The sequence below is a fragment of the Carcharodon carcharias genome, chromosome 18 (assembly GCF_017639515.1).
Source record: "Carcharodon carcharias isolate sCarCar2 chromosome 18, sCarCar2.pri, whole genome shotgun sequence".
Taxonomy (NCBI): Eukaryota; Metazoa; Chordata; class Chondrichthyes; order Lamniformes; family Lamnidae; genus Carcharodon; species Carcharodon carcharias.
This window is the reverse complement of record NC_054484.1, coordinates 15,454,320-15,477,543: the sequence shown is the minus strand read 5'-3', so window position 1 is coordinate 15,477,543 and position 23,224 is coordinate 15,454,320.

The following is a 23,224-nucleotide window of genomic DNA, read 5'->3' as shown; positions in this document are numbered from 1 at the left end:
TCTGCTCGTGAATCCCTCGCAGCTCTCAGTACTAAGGAGTCACGTCACATCAAATGCGAAGCAAAGCTGTCAGTCGCTGTTTGAATTGTTGATGGTTGCTGAAGGAGTCTTGTGTGACGCGATGGTTTGTGATGTGATTGAAATAAAACACTGTGTGATTCAGGTGCACTATTTACAGGGATAATGCGGCTGATGTATGTGCGTGGTAATGAATTTTTCTTGTTTCCTTCCCATCTGGTACTAACAGCTGTACTTCCTTTATGTATTATATATCATGATCTCCTACAAGTATGTAGGCCAAAAATGACAGCTCTCTCGTGTGCCATGCAGCACATTTTCTGATTATGTTTTGACATTGTACCTCACAAACTCGGTTGATGCAAGATTCCCTGGAGGTAAACAGTCATTTCTCTTGGTAATCATTGAAAGATAATTTTCACTCTTTGCCAGGCTCCCAGAGTGTTGTCTTGTCTGAATGAGGGCAGCATCATTGTTGTCTAGTTTGATCTACCAATAATTGGGGTGGCGCTAAGGATCGCAGAGGAAAAGGTGGCTGCAATATTGACTCTGTGAAATGCTGTAAATAAGCGACCAGAAACCAGAAATATAACCTTTCAGGAAAAGTTCAGTAGGCTGGGCTTGATTTGGCAAAGAAGCAACCTCAATGAGATGTTTTAAGTTGTTAAGGATATTGGCAAGGTCACACCAAATTTACGGAAAGGGATACAGGCTATTGGACCCAACAGGTCAATGCCAGTGTTCATTCTCAACATGACCCTCCTCCAAACTTGCTTTGTCTCAATCTGCTAACACATCTTGCTTTTCCTTTCTTCCTCGTGGACAGAATTTCACCCATATCAGGCGGGCACGGAGGGGGTGGGCAGGGGTGGTCAGGAAGCCAACCGCTGCCCGCGATTGGGGCCAGCCCGCGATTTCACACTGGGCTGGTCAATTTAGGCCCGCCCAGCATGAAACAGACAGCTGTCTCAGGGAGATAAACAGATTTTTAAAAAATTAAAGATTTTATCAATGTTATAAAACATGTCCCCCCCCATGTGACTCTGTCACATGAGCAGCGACATGTTATTAATGATAAAATTAAAGTTTTTTATCTCATTTTTATTTACTTTCGGAAACATTATCCTGCCTGTGGACGAGGTTTCCAAAAGAGTGCAAGGCCGCTTGACTTTTTTGCCTGCCCGCCAACCATAAGGTTAGACAGGCAGTGAAAAATTTCTTTTGGTTAGCTTTTTTATGGCCTTAATAGGCCTTTCAATTGTCAGCAGGCACGCTGTCAACTCTGTCTTGTGCCCGCCGGCTGAAATATCAGGACCCTTGCCCAACGTCATCCTTAAGACCATAAAACCATAAGACATAGGAGCAGAAATTAGGCCATTCGGCCCATCGATTCTGCTCTGCCATTCATTCATGGCTGATAAGTTTCTCAACCCTATTCTCCCGCCTTCTCCCCGTAACCTTTGACCCCCTTACCAATCATCGCCCGTCATTTTACGTTCGGTCGGGCCAGGTGCACGCCTGCCCACCGAGCTAAACATTTTACCCCATGTGTTTACCTAACTTCTTCTTAAATGCGTCTGTGCTATTGAGCTACGCTATGCTTCTTGCTGTAACAAGGTCCACAATCTAACCACTCTCCAGATGAAGATTTTTCTCCTGAATGTCTTCCTGGCTTTATTGCTGACCTATTATATTTACGATCTCTGGTTTTGGTCTGCCTCATAAGTGGAAACATTGTCTTTATATTTGTCCTTCCATAGTTTTAAGAACATCTATTTGGTCAACTTTCTCTTTTCCAGAGAACAGAGCCGAAGGCCGGGATTTTCCATGACAACCAGCATCAGGCGTGTTCGGTGCCTTGAGCAGACAACATGGCGTGATTGGCTTCACAACAGAGTTTGGGATCGCCCACTCAGCCCGCCGATGGTGGGCCATGTTTCCTGCCATCGGACTCTGGGGACCTTATTGTAATACATCAGCATATCACGATAAGGCCAACCCATCGGGCTTCTCCACCCCCCTCTCCCTGCTGGATCATCCACCCACATAGGCAGGAAAACGTGCTGACCTGTTTCACAACAGCACATAAGTGACGTGTGCCTGGCAAGCTGCACTTCGCTTAGGACTTCAAGGTTTGTTTGCCTACCTTGCTTCGGTCAGCACTTGCAGTCATCAGCGCCAGGCTTCACAGATAGCGCCACATCCCTTTTAGGGGGGCTCATTTGTCTCTACCTACCAGTGGGTCTCTACCTACCAGGTCAGTCATATGTGGGTGGCTTTTCAATGGCTTCAGGGCAAGATCTTGCTTGGGGAAGGGGCAGAAGTGGCCTCAGGCAAGGGAAGAGGCTGCAGGATGAGAGCTGTACTGGGAAAGGAGGGTATCCCAGGGTGTGTGTGGGGGGGGCACATATTGATCTGTGCAAATGGCCTCAAAAAGTTGAGGGCTGAGGAGGTAGTCAGCAGAGGAGATGAGGCCAGATGGACATGAGCGAGTAAGTGTGTGAGAATGGGTGGTGATGTTCCTTGAGCTGGCAGTGAGTGAGATGCCAATGAATGCGTGATGAGCTTGAGTGTGTGAGGTTAGAGTGATGAGATGGTTGCAGTATCTTGGCTGCACAGAGGAGATCATTCATCCTCCATCTGCATTGGATGGCCAACCTCTTTTGTGCAGCATTGGCACTGACCACCACTGCTACCGCCTGCCATGCTGGATTGGTGATGCCGCTGCCCATCCTGCGGGGGCAGAGGACTTCATGGTGGGCCTGCAATGCGTCCAATTGGAATTCCAGTGATGCATCATTAAACCTGGGGCTGCAGTATTTTTGTCCTTCATGGACATCTTCCCTGCAGTAGCCGTGGTCTGGAAGCACTGAGCTGTGTGCATACGGCTGAACTTTAAATATGGCGACCGGCGTGATGAAGCGGCGAGGTGATGGGTGAATGAGAGCCTGTCTGCCATGGAAACAATGTGTCTCCTGGGAATGCATAATTAATGCGGCGGGTTTGGAATGACACGGTGTGAAAATCCACCATCACGGCCAGCAGGTAAAACACCGCCTTACCCACCTGTTACCACAGTTAGTGCAAGTCTGGGACAATTCCGCCCTAAGCCTTCTCATAATGATGACAAATTGAAAATCATCAGCTTCCAGTTCTGGTATTATTCTTGCAAATCTTTTTTGGGCTTTCTCCAATGAATTGATAATGGTTTTGTAATATGGAGACTTGAACTGTACAGTGATGGTCTGGACAATTTGCCAGCTTCAGTGAAGGGTTCAAAGAGGGGACAGTACAGTTAAGTTAAGAGGTTAGGCAAAGAAAAGGAAGCTGGACAGGACCTTCTTAACTAGGGCATGATCAAGAGATGGTGAGATACATTTCTGGGGATTGAGGGATATGTCGAGAGGACAGGGAAGGTGATTGGGATTGAACATCTTTAGAGCTTACTAGCCTTCCTTACTCTAATTCCTCCGTCTTTTGGCTTTGCTCATGTCACATGGCGTTTCCACAATGCTGCTTGATCATCCTTTCTGTCAGCTATCATTTTTCAGGGATTTGATAGGTGGCTTTTCAGCCAGACGCCCTTCTTGCCGTGAGTACTCCCCAGCTATCCAGCTAGGACTGGCACTGATACATGCCGGCTTGCCTGCACTAGTGGCTGGGTTTTTCTGCGCTGAGCAAGTCCTGAAGTGAGACTTGAACCCAGGCCTTATAGAACATTGAAACATAGAAACTAGGAGCAGAAAAAGGCCATTCAGCTCTTCGAGCCTGCTCCGCCATTCAATAGGATCATGGCTGATCCTCTATCTCAATGTCATATTCCTGCTTTCTCTCCATACCCCTTGATGCCTCTAACATCCAAAAATTTATCAACTTATTTCTTGAATATACTCAGTGACCCGGCCTCCACTGCCTTCTCTGGTAGAGAATTCCATAGGTTGACCACCCTCTGAGTGAAGAAATTCTTCCTCATCTCAGTCCTAAATGGCCTGAGGGAATGCCTCAGAGAAAGGAGAGCAACTTACTGAGTCACTCCTCTTATATGTTTGAATTTTTAAGAGCACCTCCAGTAACTAGCGCTTCTAGTTAATGTGAAGCATAGAGGTCCTTTTTTCTTGTTTTAGCTCTATGTCCTATTTTTGTGTACTTTGTCCTTTATTTTGGCTCAATTCCATTTCACCTGCCAACTTTATGACAACTGAATTTCTTTCAAAGCAGGAGTAATGATACCAAGTGGAATGCGAGCTTGTGTTTTGAAGGGCAACTTGATCATTAAGCCCAGTTTTAAGTGGACATATTTTTTTTTGAAAAAAGGTCCCTTCACAGACTAGGTTTGAATATGCCCAGTTGTGTGCACTTCAATCAGGAATGGGCTGGCTGAATTGAAAATTGCCTAAAAAACCCAACTGAACCCTTAGCGTTCCTTATGGAAGGAAACTGTCATCCTTGTCCGGCCTGATATATACGTGACTTCAGTTCCACACTACGTATTTGATGATTAACTGTCCTCTGAAGTGGCCGAGGCAAATCACTCAGTCAGACCATCTAATGTGGACAGAAAAATTCCAGTCTTGCCAGCAACACCCACATCCCAATTAGAAAAGATAAGGTGAAGATTGATATCTTACCCACTCGGAGGAATTGCAGGGTGGCTGGGGTGAGACATGAGAAAAGGCTGGTGTAGTGGCAATAGCTCTCTTAAGGTGTGGCCTGAGCCATGTTGTTTAGGTAGAGGAGAGAAAGTGCAGAGGTTGGTTATTTTGTGGCGAGTAACTCATCTCTAGCTCCGCAAAGCCTGTCCATCTTCTGCAAGGCACAATATTAGGAGTGTGAGGGAATACTCTCCACTTGCCTGGATGAGTGCAGCTCCCACAACACTCAAGAAGCTTGACACTGTCCAGGAGAAAGAAGTCCGCTTGATTGGCTCCGCATTCAGGCATCCGCTAGGGCTGCCTGGGATGGACTGATCAAGGGATCCTTTAGTTAATCTAGACCATGCAGACACTTGGCACACCAATTCTAAACCCACTCTGCACCCGCCCCAGCTCCCAACACAAAACAGCCCTACAGTCAGCAATCCACCCTCTCATCGACACCCATTGCTCATCTTTTACACTTGCCCTACCATTTTTCACAAGGCAAAAGGCCATTTGGCAGGTGGCAAGGAACAATGGAGAAGACAGGACAATGGATATTTGAAATAAAGTTTATGGTTGATAAACATTGAACAGAAAATTGACAGTCACAAAGTGTCAACACCCAAGTGAATACCTTTGCGCAACTACAAATCTCCTCTTCTCCTTTCTCGAATAATCTTATGTTGTACAAACCCCTTTGGCTTCAGCAGAGCTAGAGGCAGACTGCTCATACCCCTGCCCTAACTGTTCAGATGCTCTTGGCCGATGTCCTCTGAGTTTTGAACTGATCACAAAAACTGGTCCACTTGCACCCGTGCAGGTATAGACGTGACCATCAAGGCAGGTGGCTGCATATGTGACTCAAATTAATGGGGAAACAAGGGGTCAGGACTGGAAGGAATTTGAGCAGAACCCCCAATTCCAGTGTTGTTTCTCCATCTTTCTTCTCATTGTTAACTTTCCTGCTGTCCCCAGTATGGGAACTCTCAACTAGGGTCCCTGTCTCCACCACCTGCTCCTGCTCACTTGTGATTGAGCTTGGTGGGTTTCATTTCAGACTTCCAGCATCTGCAGCATTTTGCTTTTGTTTTAAGGCAAATTATTCTTTGTTGTTGTGGACCTCTGATTGGGCTTTTGAATACATGAGTTAAGTTTAAATACATTTTTAGCGCACTGCTCACCGCGAGGAGTTAAAGACTGACTGAGGAAAATACACACCAAGTTACACAGACACAGGCCATTCGTCCCAGTCTGTCCATGTTGGCATATTGGCCTGATTTTTTTGCAAAACCAGAAGGGCTCTGCACCTTAGTCTTATTGGCGCCGGAGTCCTGATTCCAGAAATCCCGCCCCTGAACCCGGCACCCACCATTTTCGCTGGGGTAGGGGAACAGGGCCGAGTTGTGGTTTGCACATCCGGGGTTCAAGGAGGCAGCTGCCCATGTAAAAGTGTGGCTGTCTGTAAACAGATGCAGCTGTCATTAAAGGAAGGTCTAAAATGCAGCTTGTGGGCTTTAGACATTTGGGAGAGGTAAGGTGTCCCATTTGGGATTGTTAAGTATACAAATGAATATGCATAAAAAGTAAATAAACTCAGTAGAATGGTCAAGCTGTCAAGTCATTTAAATCCCCATGCTCTTTAAATTTTTGAAAAATAAAACAGCCTGCTGTGACTCTGCTTGCAATTTCACCAGCTATCTGTTGACATAAGCCTGAGGGTCATCATTATAGCATTAATTCTGCATGACTACCTCTGCAATCTATCATTATCACAGTGGGGGCCTCTAGTTTCACAGTTTGATTGACAGCTCCAGGTGCTTATAAGAAATTAGATGTCTTTATTATGGGTCTATGAATACAAATGCTTGTTTTCATACAGGATTAAGTACTTTAATGAATTTAAATGTAAAGATGAGTTTTTAGGAATAAGTATTTGTAATAGTGGGGTCTGCAATATACACTCAGAACTTTATTCTATTTCATCTCACCATGGATCCTGAGGTCGGCCCAGGCAGATACTGGGTGAGTTAGCATGGAGGGTGTAAGGGAAAAAGGTGGCAGGTTGGAGGGCATGGGTTGGCAACAGTTGGCACTAACTTAGCATAGGCGCTATAAATGATCATATGAATGAGCAGGGAGGCCATAGGGAGACATGAATTGGCACTATGTTGGCATAGGGGCTATAAGGGCCTTGGGGGTGATTGGTGGACATATAGTAGCATGGAGGGTATGGGTGCCATAGGGGTTGGGTGGAGGCCATGGGGTGACAAGAGTTGGCATGGATGGGGCATGGGGAGTGTGTGGAGGATGAGGGCATGTGAGGGTTGAGGATTTTAGTGCTGTTTTTGATTTTATTGCTTTTTTTACACCTGGGATGAGGTCATGGAGCACTGAGGCAGGCCATTTAACCAGCCCGTCTTGACACTCAGCAGCCCCTCAAACTCTTGCCAAGGATGGCGGGCCTGATTCCAGTTAGCACAAGCTTCCCAGCCCCTCCCCGACCCCTGGAACAAACATCCAACAATTTGGGGCGCTTTCTCCAAGGTCGGGTTTATGGAGTCGGGAATTTTCCTGACTCTGCGCTCCCGACACAGAGAAAAGAATTCAGCTCTTACTATCCATTCCAGCAAATAATTCCAATCGTAATTATCCACACCCCTTCAACTCTTTCTCCATCATCATCTATCTATGTGATCTGATCTTGAATATTAACATGGACTCCACTTCAATTGCTAACCCTGGAAATGAATTCCACGGACTCACATGCTTACTGCCTTTTGCCCCGCATTTCTCACCTTTAATCTTGTATCACTGGCCCCTCATTCTCCACATGGATTGGAATAGCCTACTTCTATCTACCCTGTCATATCCTTTCATAATTTTTAAACAGCTCCGTAAGATCACCCTGTAATTTGCATCGATCTAATGAAAAAAAGATACAACCTCCCATTCTTTCCTCATATGTTTATTTCCACTTACCCTGCGGCATCCTAGTGCAGTGGTACTAGATCCTCAATGTTCTTCCTACAGTGTGAAGTTCAATACTGATGACAGTACTCTTAGTTCTTAAGGTTTTATGAGATGTCAGTTAGAGCGTGTAAAATAGATGTCAACCATACTTTAGAAAGACTCATTCAGTGCCCAGCAGGAGAGAATACCCATTGATATTTATTGGCCAAGACCAGTGCTCTGGAACTAAGTTATGAAGCCTAGAAGGTCTCAGGCTTGATGACCAGGGGCAATTGATCTCAGCAGGTTCAGCAGCAGTGAAGGTTATGCAATCCCAACATTCCCATATACTCACAGGAAAGATATTCTTGCAGGGAGCATGAGCCACAGTTGGGGCTACAACATCTTAGCCCTCATTTTTGGACCTCTGCTCCACTGGAAGTACCAGATCATGGAACCTCTTTAAGTAAAATTGGCTAAATTGACTTGGATCAACAAGGTGAAAAGTCAGCTCAAAGAACATGAGAACATAAGAAATAGGAGCAGAAGTAGGCCTTTCGGCCTATTGAGCCTACTCTACCATTCAGTAAGAACATAGCTGATCCAATTGTAGCCTTATCTCCACTTCCCTTTTTCCCCTTCCTCCCCAACTAAACCTTGACCTTCTTGTAGATCAGAAACTGTCTAACTGAGCCTTGAATATATTCAATGTCCCAGCCTCCAATGCTGTCTGGATAGAGAATTTCAATTCTTAAAAACCCTCTGAGAGAAGTTCCTCCTCATCTCCATCATAAATGGAGAACAACTTATTTTGAAACTAGATTCCTCCACAAGGGGAAACATCCTCTCAGTATCTACCCTGTCAGGCTATCTCAGAATCTTATATGTTTCAATAAGATCACCTCTCATTCTTCTAAACTCAAATGAATATTGGGCCATACTGCTTAACCTTTCCTCATGAGACAACCCCTTCATCCCAGGAATTGATCTAGTGAACCTTCTCTGAACTGCTTCCTATGCAAATATATCCCCCTTTAAGTAAGGAGACCAAAACTGTATGCAATATTTTAGGTGGAGTCTCATCAATGACTTGGATAGTAGTAGCAAGACTTTTCATGCTTCTATATGCCATCCTCATTCCAATGAAGGTCAAACATCCCATTTGCCTTCCTAATTAATTGTTAAAACTGTATGCTAACATTTTATGATTCATGTAAGAGGGCACACAGATCTATGCTGCAACATTCTGCAGTCTCTCGCCATATAAATAGTGTTCTGCTTTTCTATTCTTCCCATCAAAGTGGAAAACCTCAAATTTTCTCACATTGTATGCCATCTGCCAACATTTTGCCGATTCACTTAACCTATCTATAACCCCTTGCAGAGCCTCTGTGTCCTCCTCAATACCTGCTTCCCCATCTACCTTTGTGTTGTCAGAAATTTTGGCTACAATATAGTCAATTCCTTCATCCAAGTCATTAATATTGATCATAAATATTTGAGGCCACAGCACTGAACCCTGTGGTACTTCACTAGTTACCGTTTGCCAATCTAAAAATGACCCATTTATTTATCTCTGTTTCCTGTTAGTTAGCCAATCCTCTATCCATGCTAATATATTACATCTAACACTGTGTGCTTTTATCTTGTGTCAATATTTTTTATGTTGCGCCATAAATGCCTTTTGGATATCCAAATACACGATATCCATTGATTCCCCTTTATCGATCAATGGCGGGCACCTTTCCTTCCATCCAATGTCGGGAACATAATTTCAATACATTTGTATCTCATCATCATCTTACCTGCACACTGGGATCATCCCCCTGCCCCAGTCAAATTTACCTCCCACATCGCTGTGACTTCAGAACAACATGTTTCACAGCAGCACTCATAAGGCGTGCGCCTGGCGAGCTGAGCCTCGAGGGGAATTCGGAGGTGAGTGCACACTAACATTGCGCAGCAATCGCGAGGGTCGCCCAATCGACTTCAAGGAAGAGGTGGCGCGCATTCAGGCGAGGGCGCAGGCAAATCGCTTTTTCCAGTCTAGCTGACAGTTCAGTGCCGGGGTAAGGGCTACCCTGTGGTTGAGGTGAGTCAAGGGGGGGCGGGCAAGGCAGCACTGTTTGATGGTAGGGCACAAGCACATGCTGGGCATGGCAGGAAGTGGCCATGCATTAGGGAAGCCTGGTATTAAGTGAGTTTTCTTCTGCAGCTGAGACAGTTCAGGCGCAGCTATGTTGACATGCCTGCAGTTGGGTCTCTAGCTTATCTGCCCTCTCAAGCAACACAGAGGCACAAAAGTGCCACCAAATGCTTCTGAAATTTTCACTCCTCGGGCATGGACTGCAAATTAATGAGCGTTTCAGGGGTCTGCAGAACAATCGGATGATTGGGCAAGTTGTACAATCCCCTTGTGAAAACTGGCCAAGGAGCAGTCACTGGCAGAGGCGCTCACAGCCCTTTGCAGCGTCACCATTCAAGTTTGGACCAGTCTCCCCCATGGTTCAAGCCAACAGGGCAGGAGTGCGGGTTAGGAGAACTGCCTACGCCTGAGCTGAGAGCACAGCATGCAGTCCAGTGGGTAAAGCTGCCACCAATCAGTCAGGTAGAGTGGGTGGATGTGGGTGGGGTTTCAGGCAGCCATTCAGTGCACTAAACTCTGGCTGTCCAAGTGGTGGACAGCATGCATTAAGGGCATCCATGGGACAGGGCCAAAGCCACACACGTAACAACGAGAGGTCCATAGGAGACCAATGCTAACACGTGCGGCTCTCTCTTTCATCCTGCAGGAAGAGTACATCAGGAGCATGGAGCCTGGTGAACGAGCTGTACGCCTCATGGCTTAAGGGAGCGGAGACGAAGGAGAAGAGAGCAATGGAGATGCCTGGTTGGGCAGAGGAGGAGCAGCACCCTCAGGAAGAAAGGGCAGCTGGAGCTCCCGCACATGCCACAGAAGAGCCACAATGAGCCATTGTGGGTAGGCGCCTAGATCGACCCAGGGTCTATAGACGCCGCTTTTCATTCCTGCATATGACTGAGAACTAGTGTCGCTAAAGACTGCACATGGCCAGGGAACTGATCAGTCACGTGTGCCACCTACTGCAGGATTTAGCGCCACGGGAACTTGGAGGGCATCTACTACCAGCGGCCATGAAATTGACCGTGGTGCTCAATTTTTATGCCAAGGCTCCTTTCAGGGCTCCACAAGTTACCTCTGCTGTATCTCACAAACATCCACACACAAGTGCACCCAGGAGGTCACGGGTGCATATTTGCGAAAGCACCCAACTTTGTGCATTTTGACCGGAATTAGACAAGCCATAAAACAAGAGCACTGGGATTTGCGCAGATCTCTGACTCTCCACAGGTGCAGGGTGCCATTGACTGCAATGATATGGTGTTTAGATCTCCGTGGCAACAAGCAGCTCAGTATGTGGTCTGCAAGGGCTTCCACTCGCTCAATGTTCAGCTGGTCTGTGACCACAGCAAACTCATCCTGCAGATCTGCTCACAGTTCCCAGGGAGTGTCCTTGACTCCTACATTCTCAGTAACTCTCAGATCCCTGACACCTTCCAGGGTCCATAGAAACTGTAGTGTTGGCTCCTCTGAGACAAGGACGTGGCTGATGAGGCCCACGAGGTGGCCTCAGGCTGCAGCAGAGAGAAGGTACACCGAGGCTCATGCTGCAACTCGCACTTAGGTGGAGCAAACAATTGGGATGTTGTAAATGAGGTTCCGGTGCCTGGAGCGATCTGGTGGAGCCCTGCTATATAGTCCACATAGGGTGTCAGGCATCGTCTTTGCCTACTGTGCCCAACACAACCTGGTGCTGCAACAGCTGGCTGAGGAGGAGATGGAGGAGGACGTTGGCGGGAATGAGGATGATGAGGTCCTCAAAGGCGAGATGATGGCGACGAGGCCATTGCATTGTCCAGCTGAGGCAGGCTCACTCGGGAGGCCCACATAGCTGCTAGGTTCATGGAGGATGATGACAATATGCAGCGAGGACACTCACGTTATATCTGTGAATGTTTGACTCCTTTCTGGCTGAGGGCAGCACACATACCCTCTGTGGAAAGGCTCCTGTCATGGAGATGCAGCAGATGCCCACAGACCCTACATTCCAGGAGGATGATGACGACATGTAGTGGGGACACTCCATAGATTCCCACTTAGCTTATGTGAATGCCTGACTCCTGTCTGGCAGTTGACACCCTGTTTGCGCTCTGTGAACAGGGTCATATCATGGAGATGTAGCGGGGAAACTTTAACTTCTCCTGATCCTATGGCCTTCCTCGTGGGCTGAACCCTTCAGGATCTTGCAATCAGCAGACATGGATGCTGATGAGATGGGGGGGGGCCAGCCATGCCTCATAGGTGCTGGGTGCACAGAGAGGGAATGATGGAACTCTGTGCCGCTGGCCCAGGACATTCTCACAGCGATGATAAGCCTCATCGAGGTGCAGGCATGACTGATGTGTCCAGTGACTGAAGGTGCACCATCAGTGCGCTGGGAAGGTTACACAAAACACAGGGAAGAGACCCTGGACTGAGACCTGCCTTTACCATGTGCAGGAAACAAGCTTTCACTTCACACTGGCATGAATACTGCTCATCATAACAAGGAGCCCTAGACAAGGAGGTATTTTTGGGAGTTTATTTACTATAGTCAACATTTTGTTCAAGTGATTAATGCCCATGCCTACGCTGTGAAACTACATTTTCTTAACCTTCCTAACCATGTCGTTATGTCTACAGTGACATGTCTACCTCCGATATCTACAGTGCATGTGGAGGCAGCTTGCTGACTGCTACACCCTGTCTGTGATAACCTTGGCAGGCATCCTCTGGAGGGTTGAGACCTGGAGGGCCTCAGCCTGCTTTTGGGGTCCTGCTATGTGATAGCGGCACCCTCCTGGGCCTGTGGAGCTGGAGCTGTTGAGGTCACAGGAAGAGGGGATTCGGATGGTCTGGACATCCCTGGAGCCGCCTGGGTGGATAGCCCCGGAGTGTGCACCTGCTGATTCTCCTCCCTATGGGTGTCTGAGGGCCCTTGGCTGACTCCTTGAGGAGGAGGGGAAGCTGGAGTGTGATCAAGCTGCTGCACACCCCTCTCGTGTACACTGTGACGTTACTAATGGAGTTCAGTTCAGTGCAGAACCAATTTCATGGACCAAGGTCTCCCCACTACCAGTGTTGACCTTGGCTCGTGGTGCCATTGCCTCAGACTGAAGGCAGACGGACTCCGTCATGGTGCCTTGCAATCTGAGGAATGCAGCGGACATCCCTTCCTGATGTTTCCGGACTTGTCTTTGCAGCTCCAGCAACTGAGGTAGGACTGAGAGCACAGGCTCCTCAATCAGACTCAGACTCAGCAGATTTCAGGTCTCCAGCAGTCCTCTGAGTGCCGGAAACCTGGGAAGTCCCTGCTGCTGCCTGGTGTAGATCAGACAGTGAGATGTGCTCACCAGGTTGTGACCCCGAGGCTACTCTAGAGCTAGATCCCACCAAGGTGTGTGTCTCTGCGCTGGTGGAGGGTTGGGTGAGCGCTGTGATGGGTCTTCAATTAGAGTGTCATCAGATTCTTCTTCCGAGATATCTTTGGGACGTAAATCAAGGATCTGGGTCATGGACCCCCTTGGCTGCTTGCCAGATGTGCCTGCAAAAGCAAGGAGATATAATTAATGCATGTCAGGGGACTGTGGAACAGGGGAACTCACTCACAGCATGGCTGTCTGATGGATGTTGCACTGCTGGACCCTCACTTGGTTGAGCACCACTGACCTCACCGTCAGCACAGGAACAGTCCAGATCATCGCCGGCCAGCTGGATAACTCTGTTTTCAAAGTCTGTGAGGACTGTGATGTCAGGCATTCCTCCATCAGTCTGCGACCTCTCCCTGTTGTTGTGTGCCGGCTTGTCCTGCATAAATACAGATGGAGAGGGTGTAAGCGGGATGCCTGCCAGGCCAGATGAGAAGGATGATTGGCATGTGTGGGTGGTGCCAAGGATGGGATGAGGACACTATCCACACGGCAAATGAAGGTGTGTGTGAGGGAGTGAATGGTGATGACTCTTGAACTGGCAGTGAGTGAGATCGCTGTGGATGTGTGATAGGTTTGTGAATGTGTGAGTTGAGAGGGATGAGAAGAGTGACTTACCCTGATGGAATGAAAAAGGTCATTTATTCATCCTCTTTCGGCACTGGGTGGCTGTCCTCTTTTGCAGGGCATTGGAACTGACCACCTCTGTCAATAGCTCCCAAGCTAGATTGGTGACCTTGCTTGCTGGTAGTCACTGAGAACAGCCAGCCTCCACAGCGTACGTTAGGTGCCTGAGGGAGGTGCCACTAAATTTGGGTCAGCATGTTTACTCACTTTGGCTGCCATGAGTTTTCAGCAGTTTCCGATGCCTCAGTCAGAGCTAGCTCTGTGCAGGGGCTCTCTTTAAATATGGCGCCCAGATTACTGAAGACCTGAGGTGATGGCTGGGCGGGCGAATCAGAGGCTGTCCCACCTGTGACCCAATGTGTTTCCCGGGAATGCATTATTAATGAGGGGGGATGCATGAAAAGCCGCAATTGTGGCCGTTGGTAAAATGTCCTTTCTCCCACCCACTACCACACTTTGCAAATCTGGAACAATTCTGCCCTAAGTGTCTGTTTTTATATTTATTGCTCGTTTGCTCTTATACCCTAAGTTTCCCCTCTTTGTTATGGTTTTAGTTACCCTTTGCTGGTTTCTAAAATGTTCTCAATCTTCAAGCCTACCACTAATTGTCACAGAATTGTACACATTTCCTTTCAATCTGATACTATCCTTAACTCCCTTAGGAAGCTGTGGATCTTTCTCGTAGAGTCTTTCTTTCTCAATGGGATATATCTTTGTTGAGAGTTATGAAATATCACCTTAAATGCCTGTCACTGCTTCTCTACTTGCCTTTCAATCTATTTTCGCACTATCCACTGTAGCCAGCTCATTGTAAATAGAGTTCACCTTTCTGATTAGTAACCATTTTTGCCCTTCAAGGGTAGTGCTTACGCCAGGACATGATTGTGCTGGGCTGTATATCACTTTCACATATAGACACACTCATTGTCCACACGTACATGTGTTATGGACAGGGGAGAGAGGCAAACTGAACCCCTTTATTTTTTTTGACATCGATCCATAAGCAGGGGCGTTTTAATTTTTGAAATAGGCTATGGCGTGTTTCCCTAAATCCTTTGTTTGTGAAGTCAATTGTTAAGTGACTCTCAGCAAACTCTCTTTAGGGTTTGATCTGAGGTGTTATCCTTATATTCAAACCCAGGGATGGTCATCACAACTGCATGCACACACACACTGGAACGGTATGCCTGTGTAGCTCAATGCCTTCAGAAGCAGATAGGGAGAAATCAGAAGAATGGAAAAAGAAAGGAAAGGAAGAGGCCATGTAGCCCCTCGGAACTGCTCCATCATTTAATAATCTGCTTTGCCAAACTAACACCTTGTCCCAAAACAACTATCAACCTCTGTCTTGAATATACTCAGCAATTGAACACCTACAGCCCACTAGGGTAGAGAATTACAATCTTGGTGAAGAGATCTCTCCTCATCTCAGTCCGAAATGGCTGACTCTTTTCCTTGTGACAATGATCTCTAATTCTAGACACTCCAGCCTGGAGAAACAGCCTCTGAGCCACTTTCCTACCACAGTCTCTAAGAATTGTATATGTTCCGATGAGATCATCTATCATTCCAGTCAAAATAGATTCATTCTACTCAATCTTTCCTTATAGGACAGCCATTTCACCCCAGAAATCAATCTAATGAGCCTTTATTGCATGACCTCTAAGGCAAGTATATCCTTCTTTAGGAAAAGAGATAAATCAGTTTGGGGGCTGTGATGTTGCAAATCATTTTGTTGCTGGTTCCTATATCATTTTATTTAGGGAGCCACCTTGTTGATGCTCATGCACCCTGAGCTTTGTCCCAGATCTGCAACCTCTTGTCTAAAGTTGACTGTAGGAAAGTTCCAACTTGCTCAGCAACCTCTACATTGACTGTCTCTTCTCCCTGGTGTACTGAATATTTTATTTTCTCCCCCAGCGTCTCTTGTGCTCTCAAATCCCATCCATCAGTCCCTCTTACTTCCTCCATGGGTCCAGGTGACCATTCCTCAGCACCAATTTGAAGGAATGGAAGACTGTTTTGACATGATGCAGATCTGGCTGTGGAACACGGCAACACTAAGTTTCAAAGCCAATGAAACAGCAACAACAAACAACTTGCATTTATATGACACATTTAACAAGAGCAAAATGTCCCAATATATTTTACAGGAGCATTATCAAACAAAATTTGACACTGAAGCACAGAAAGAGATATTAGGACAGTTGACCAAAATGGCAGATTTAAAGATCTTAAAGGAAGAGACAGAGGTGAATAATATTAAGAGAGAGAATTCCAGAGCTTAGGGTTCAGGCATCTGAAAGCTCGATTACAAGCCTTCAAAAAACTTGCGACTAGAAGGGACTTTCCTTCAATAAAGAAATGGCCGCATGGAATAACTCTATATAAAATTGTTAATGCTGTGTTGATCTTTACTATAAATTCAATTTGCCTTTCTAGCATATGGGAAATTGTGTTAAAAAAAACTTCATATTGAAGAAATTGAAACCACAGGAGGGACAGTGAAATAGATTGGAGGGCAGGTAGTATTTGAAGGCTTCATTGATGTGAAGGACTTTAAGAAGGTTTTTTAAGAGTGGTTTGGGGCAATAGCAAGACAAAGAGTTGCAGGAAGGGAACTCCAGAGATTGGGAGCTCTATGATTGCTGGACCAATCACCAATGATGAAGCAGAGGAAACAGAGAAAAAGGAACAACGTTAAAATAAGACAATGTGTAAAAGTGGGGCTGTAGGTGGCTACTAATGTTGTATGAAGTAAGGCCACGGTGGGATTTGAAAGTGGTGATGAGGACAATTTTTTGAATTAACTTTTATTTAGCTATCAGCAAGGTTAGGGTTTTAAGGATTTTTATCACCTTGGGATGGTTTTCTAGGTTTGTGCTACTCAAGGCAAATTATTGTTGTTGGGTTTAAGTTGATATACCAAAGTCGAGATCCAAAGTAAATACCACAAGAGTTGAAGGGATAAGCCGATCAAGGTGATTGAGCGTTGTGTGATTCCTAATTGTGGAAATATCATTCTGTAGAAGACAAACAGTCAACAACAGCAACAAGGGGGAGGGAGGGGAGCCGTATGGTTGTTATGTTACTTACTTGTAGCCAGTCCTTCAGCAAGAACTCATCGAACTTAAATGAAGCCAACACTTAAAAGCTGACAGAAAAAGTTAATGCGTGGGGTCTTGGCTCAGCAGGAACAGGAGAAGTTGGTTTAAAAGTGACTGATACTCTGAGCAGTCAAAACATTAGTCGCTGGGGGGTCAAGTCATGCAGCTGGTCCTTCAGCAAGAACGCATTCAACTTAAAAGAAGCCAACATTTAAAAGCCCAAAAGAAGGTACTGCAAAAAGGGCGTCTGTAATGGGCAATTTTCAGAAATTTCATTCCACAGGACATTGAAACTGGACGTAAAGGAAACCTTGCTGCTAATCAATAGATGGCAGGGACAATTAAGCCACACAATGAAATTCATCTATCCAAGGTTTAAAAGATTGTCTTAACCATCAAATTGCTTGAACTTCTACAAAACTGTAAATAGAGACGAATGAGCTATATGAAGACATTGTGTTTGAATCTGCTCCTTGCAAACGCTAATCCAAAAGAATTGTTTCATGAGGGCAAAACATGATGATGTGATAACCAGGACCTTCCCCATTGCCTATTTACTAACCCAGGAAATGAGATTGTTGCAATATGTAAAAAGATACAGATTTGGGAGGGGCTTGTGGAGAGATGGTGACATAGCGGTAACATCACTGGGATAGTAGTCCAGAGACCCAGGCTAACGCTCCGAGGATATACGGGTTCAAATCCCACCACAGCAGCTGGTGGAATTTAAATTCAATTAATAAATGTGGAGTTGAAAGACAATCTTAGTAACGGTGACCATGAAACTATCATTGATTGTCGTTATAAACCCATCTGGATCACTAATGCTCTTTAAGGAAGGAAATCTGCCATCCTTACCTGGTCTGGTCTATAGATGACTCCAGCCCCACAGCAGTGTGGTTGACTCTGAACTGCCCTCTGAAATGGCATAGCAGCCAGAATTTTATTGCCCCGTCGGGGGCAGGGGTGGGGGGTGGGTGGGGAGGGGGCTGTAAAATTCAGCAAGCTATTCTAAACTCCATTGACTTCAGCAGTACCACAAAATCCCGCTGTCGTAAAATTCCACCCAGCAAGCCAGTCAGTTTGAGGGTGATTAGGGATGGGTAACAAATGCTGGCCTTGCCAGTGATGGCCACATGCCAAAGAATGGGAAAGAAATCAATGTCACAGGTGTGATTTTGGCAGTTTTAAAAAAAAACCTGTGTTCCGCTGTAGCAGGGGCTGAAACATCAGAAGCTGCGCTGCACAGTATGGGGTTCCTTAGAAAATAAGTTTAGTAAGGGGATTGGATGAACTAAAGTGGGACAGCTGAGCTAAAGGACAGAAGCAGCAACTTTGCAGCAACAGCTCAAGAGTTAACAACGTGAGTGCAGCTCAGGAGTTACCAGAACAGTGTTTGCGAGCGTGATACTGATTTAACTTAAAAAGGATCAGGGTACTGACGTTTGCAAGTCATCGATGCGAAGCAGCATTTGTAAGCACTGAGCTAACAAGGGGAGCAGAGTACTGAAGTTTGTACATTTAGTGATGTTACAATAAAATATTTAAAAGAAGACTTGTGAGCCTTGATCATCTTCTCCACCCTGGTGCGTTCAGGCCAAATCTTAGAGTACAGAGTATAAGAGGGAAGGTTCACCTACCTATGGACTAATGACCTGGAGACATGAGTTCAAATCCCACCATGAATAACTTGGAATAAAGGTTCAATTAATTAAATAAAGCCATAATTTTATAAAACTAATATCTCTGATAGTAAACAAAAAATTACTGGATATTCATTAAAGATCCACACGGTTCACAAGGGAGGCAAATGTACTGACCTTACCTTGTTTAGTCTACATGCAACTGTAGAGCAAGCCATTCAGTAGTATTTATTGCCTTGAGGGCAATTAGGGGTGGGTGATAAATGCTGATACAACCAGAAAAGCCCACACCCCCGGAGCAAATAAGAAAAAGCTTGCACGTTTAACAGAAAAAAATATCTTCAGGTGCTTCATAGATAAATTATCAACAGAGTTTTACACTAAAACACTGATAGAGATATTAAGGCAGGATTTGATCCCAGAGGGAGGTTTTAAAGAGTGATTAGAGGAGGAGAGAGAGAGGTGGAAAGATTTAGGGATGACATTCCAGAGCTTGCAGCTGAATGCATGGCTGCCAATGGGGGAGTGATGAAAATAATAGATGCGCAAGAAACCAGAATTGGAGGGTCACAGAAATCTTGAGAGGGTTGTACAACTGGAGAGGGTTACTGAAAATGGAAGGGTGCAGCCACGGAAAGATTCGAGCTCAATCATGAGCATTTTAAAAGGAATAAGGAGACTGGAGCATCCTGGCTTCTCGATAATCGAATAAACAACAAACCCCCACCACCCACCCCCTCAGATCAACAGATCAATAACTAATAATAAATATCTATGTCCTGAATTGGTTCTGACTGGAAGCAGTTTCTTCAAGCCACATTTCTTTCGGCAACCGAAGGGAATAGACTACAGGTTCTCAGCAGCTTTTGAGGGCTGGTTTTTTTTGCCCCTCTGACATGGTTTTGCATTCCCTCTGGTAGGAACTTATTCCTTCAGAAGCTGCTTTTCCTGTGAGTCTGTTGTATCCGTTAGCTGAATGCTTGTCATTGTCAATCCCTGTGGGAGATGCTATTGATGGGTTTACCGATCCTGTCTGCAAGCTGAGTTATTATGCAGAGAATATCCTGGAACACATGTGGAGACTCCTCCACTAGACCTGACCTCTTTGAGATATAAAAAAACATTTTTTTTAAATCAGAGGTTTTGGGAACCCATATATTTCAATGTGTTACCTGGCTTCTAACATCTACTTCCTTCTAAGCAGCCACCCGATCTCAACTCCTCAACGCAGAGCCTTACACTCTCTCTAATCACATTCATATTTCAAGAAAGGAGGAATAGAGAATAGAATCATAAAATCATAGAAAACAGGGAACTCCAGGCCAGTTAGTCTGATATCAGTAGCAGTGAAAATGCTAGAACCCATTACTAGGGATGTGCCTGCAGTGTACTTAAAAAATTATGATATGATTGGGCAGAGTCAAAACGGATTTAGCAAAGGTAATAAAAGCAAACTACTGTGGATGCTGGATATCTGAGATAAAAACAGAAAATGCTGGAAAAATTCAGCAGGTCTGGCAGCACCAGTGCAGAGAGAAACAGAGTTAACGTTTCAAGTCCAACATGACCCCTCTTCCAAAGAAGAGTCATATTGGATTCGAAGCGTTAACTCTGTTTCTCTCTCTGCAGATGCTGCCAGACCTGCTGAGTTTTTCCAGCGTTTTCTGTTTTTATTTGACAATAGAGAAACTGTGTCCCACAAACCTGTACAGTTTTTTGAGGTTATAATTATGATAAGGGGGATCGAATGGATGTGGTGTATTTGGATTTCCTCAAAGCCTTCATTATGATGTCACGCGGGCAGTTATTACACAAAATTACGATTGATTGGATTGAGGGTAAAGTATGATGATGCTTCAGCGTGATTTGGACAAGCTGAGTAAGTGGGCAAAAGCATGGCAGATGAAGTATAATGTGGATAAATGTGAGGTTATCCACTTTAGTAGCAAAAACAGGAAGGCAGATTATTGTCTGAATGGCTATAAATTGAGAGAGGGGAATGTGCAACGAGACCTGGGTGTCCTTGTACACCAGTCGCTGAAGGTAAGCATGCAGGTGCAGCAGGTGGTAAAGAAGGCAACTGGTATGTTGACCTTCATAGCCAGAGGATTCGAGTACAGGAACAGGGATGTCTTGCTGCAATTATACAGGGCCTTGGTGAAACCACACCTGGAATATTGTGTGCAGTTTTGGTCTCCTTATCTGAGGAAGGATGTTCTTGCTATAGAGGGAATTCAGCGAAGGTTTACCAGACTGATTCCTGGGATGGCGGGACTGACATATGAGAAGAGATTGGATCGATTAGGATTATATTCGCTGGAGTTCAGAAGAATGAGGGGGGATCTCATAGAAACCTATAAAATTCTAACAGGACTAGACAGGGTAGATGCAGGAAGGATGTTCCCGATAGTGGGGGAGTCCAGAATCAGGGGTCACAATCTGAGGATACAGAGTAGACCATTTAGGACTGAGATGAGGAGAAATTTCTTCACCCAGAGAGTGGTGAGCCCTGTATGTTTTCAAGGAGTTAGATATAGCTCTTGGGGCAAAAGGGATCAAAGGATATGGGGAGAAAGTGGGAGCAGGCTATTGAGTTGGACGATCGGCCATGATCATAATGAATAGCAGAGTAGGCTCGAAGGGCCAAATGGCCTACTCCTGCTCCTAGTTTCTATGTTTCTGTTTCGATAATAGCATGGATTAAGTATTGGTTAATGTACAGAAAATAACGTGGGAATAAACGGGTCATTTAGGAACATAGGAGCAGGAGTAGGTCATTTGACACTTCGACCTGCTCCACCATTCAATGATTATGGCTGATCTAATTGTGGTCTCAGCTCTTGTCAGCCACCACACCCCCCACCCTCCCCACCAACCCCCCCCCATAACCCTTCTCTCCTTGCCAAACAAAAATCTGCAGAAATCTGCCTTAATTAGATTCAAAGACACAGCCTCCACTGCTTTCTGGGGAAGAGATCCTTTGGGAGGAAAGGTTTCTCCTAATCTTCATCTTAGAAGGGAGACCTCTTGCTTTTAAACTATGTCCCTTAGTTTTAATCTCCTCCACATGGGCAAACATCCTTTGTGTATCCACCCTATCAAGCCCCTCAGGGTCATATATGATTCAATAAGATCACCTCTTATTCTTCTAAAGTCCAATGGGTATAGGCCCAACCTGCTTCATAAGACTGCCCCTTCATCCCAAGAATAAGTCCAGTTAACCTTCTCTAAACTGTTTCCAAAGCAATTATATATTTCTTTAAAATAAGGAGACCAAACAGCACACAGTAATCCAGATGTGATCTCACACCTTCAGTTTACCATGAAGTAACCAGTGGGGTACCACAAGGATCAGGGCCCCAGTTATTTACGATCTACATCAATGCCTTAGTGGAAGGGATGGGTATAATTATCCAAGTTTGCTGGTGATACATAGCTAAGTGGGAAAGGAAGCTCTGAGGAGGACACAAAGAGGCTGCAAAGAGATATAGGTAGGTGAGTAGGCAAAGAGATGGCGGAAATAATACGATGTGGAGAAATGTGAACTTATCCACTTTGGGCAGAATCTTCCATTCTGGAGTATAAGCTTGGTGGTGAGCGTGGAAGTGGGAGCGATTCCCACTGGGTGGTGGGACTGCTGAGCATACTCAATCTAGCACTGTTCACTTCATTACCTATGCATCTGCAAGGAGCATGGTGAATCTCACGGCAGGGGTGGGCAGGAAGTCACCCACCCTGCCATTACCTCATGGGGTCAAAGGTTTGGGCACCATATTTTAAAGGCACTGGGATGGCCATTCACTCACTGCAGGCCAGGAGCTCCAGAATCTACCTTTCAAAAAGTGTCAAAGAGACTAAAGCAACCTGTGGCCCCACAGTTCAGTGGTGCCACCCTAGAGATTCTCCTCCAGGCCGTTCAGGAAAGGTGGGAGGTGCTGTTTCCCAGGGATGGAAACAGGAGGTCCTCAGTCTGACCACGGTAGCCTGGGAGGAGGTTACAGGGTGGTTAGCGCCGGTGGGACCCAAAGAAGAGCAGGGCCTGCAGTGCCGCAAGCAGATGAATGATCTGCTGCGCTCCACCAGAGCAAGCGTATTGTCTGCTCATCGCAAACTGACAATCTCATAAGGGCTTCAGGCAGTCTAAGGGTTAGAGTGCACAGGGACGTCAGACACAAACAGCACATGGGACAATTGCACTGAATGTGTGCTAGACACTTTAAGCTCTCAATCTCACGTCAGTTGCAGGACAAAAGGCTTCTTAATCACTTACTGGAGAGGATTCAGCAGCAGCAATAGGCATGCATGCTCCTGAACTGCTCATTCACGCACTGGGATCACTAACAATACTTCTGCCTTTCTGAAGGGCAAGAATAACCACAACAGAAGGGAATGGGCCAAGACCGGAGGGCGTACAGCAGAAACTAGAGTCCTGACCACTTTTCAGCTACAGGCTGCTGTGTTAGCCAGGGAGGATTGTGCCCATGACTGTGCGGAGGGCAGGGCCAGGCCCCTGCTGAGCCCCATGCAGATGATGAGCCTCTGGGCTGGTCCCTAAGAGACCTGATGGAGATGCGGAGACAGGCGGGGGACATCAGGCAGTGATGTCAGAGACTGTGAGCAGGCTGGACCAAAGGCTGGAGGGGTCCGTCCACATTCTATTTGTTGGAGTGGCTCCAGCCTGCGAGCGCTTGGTTGT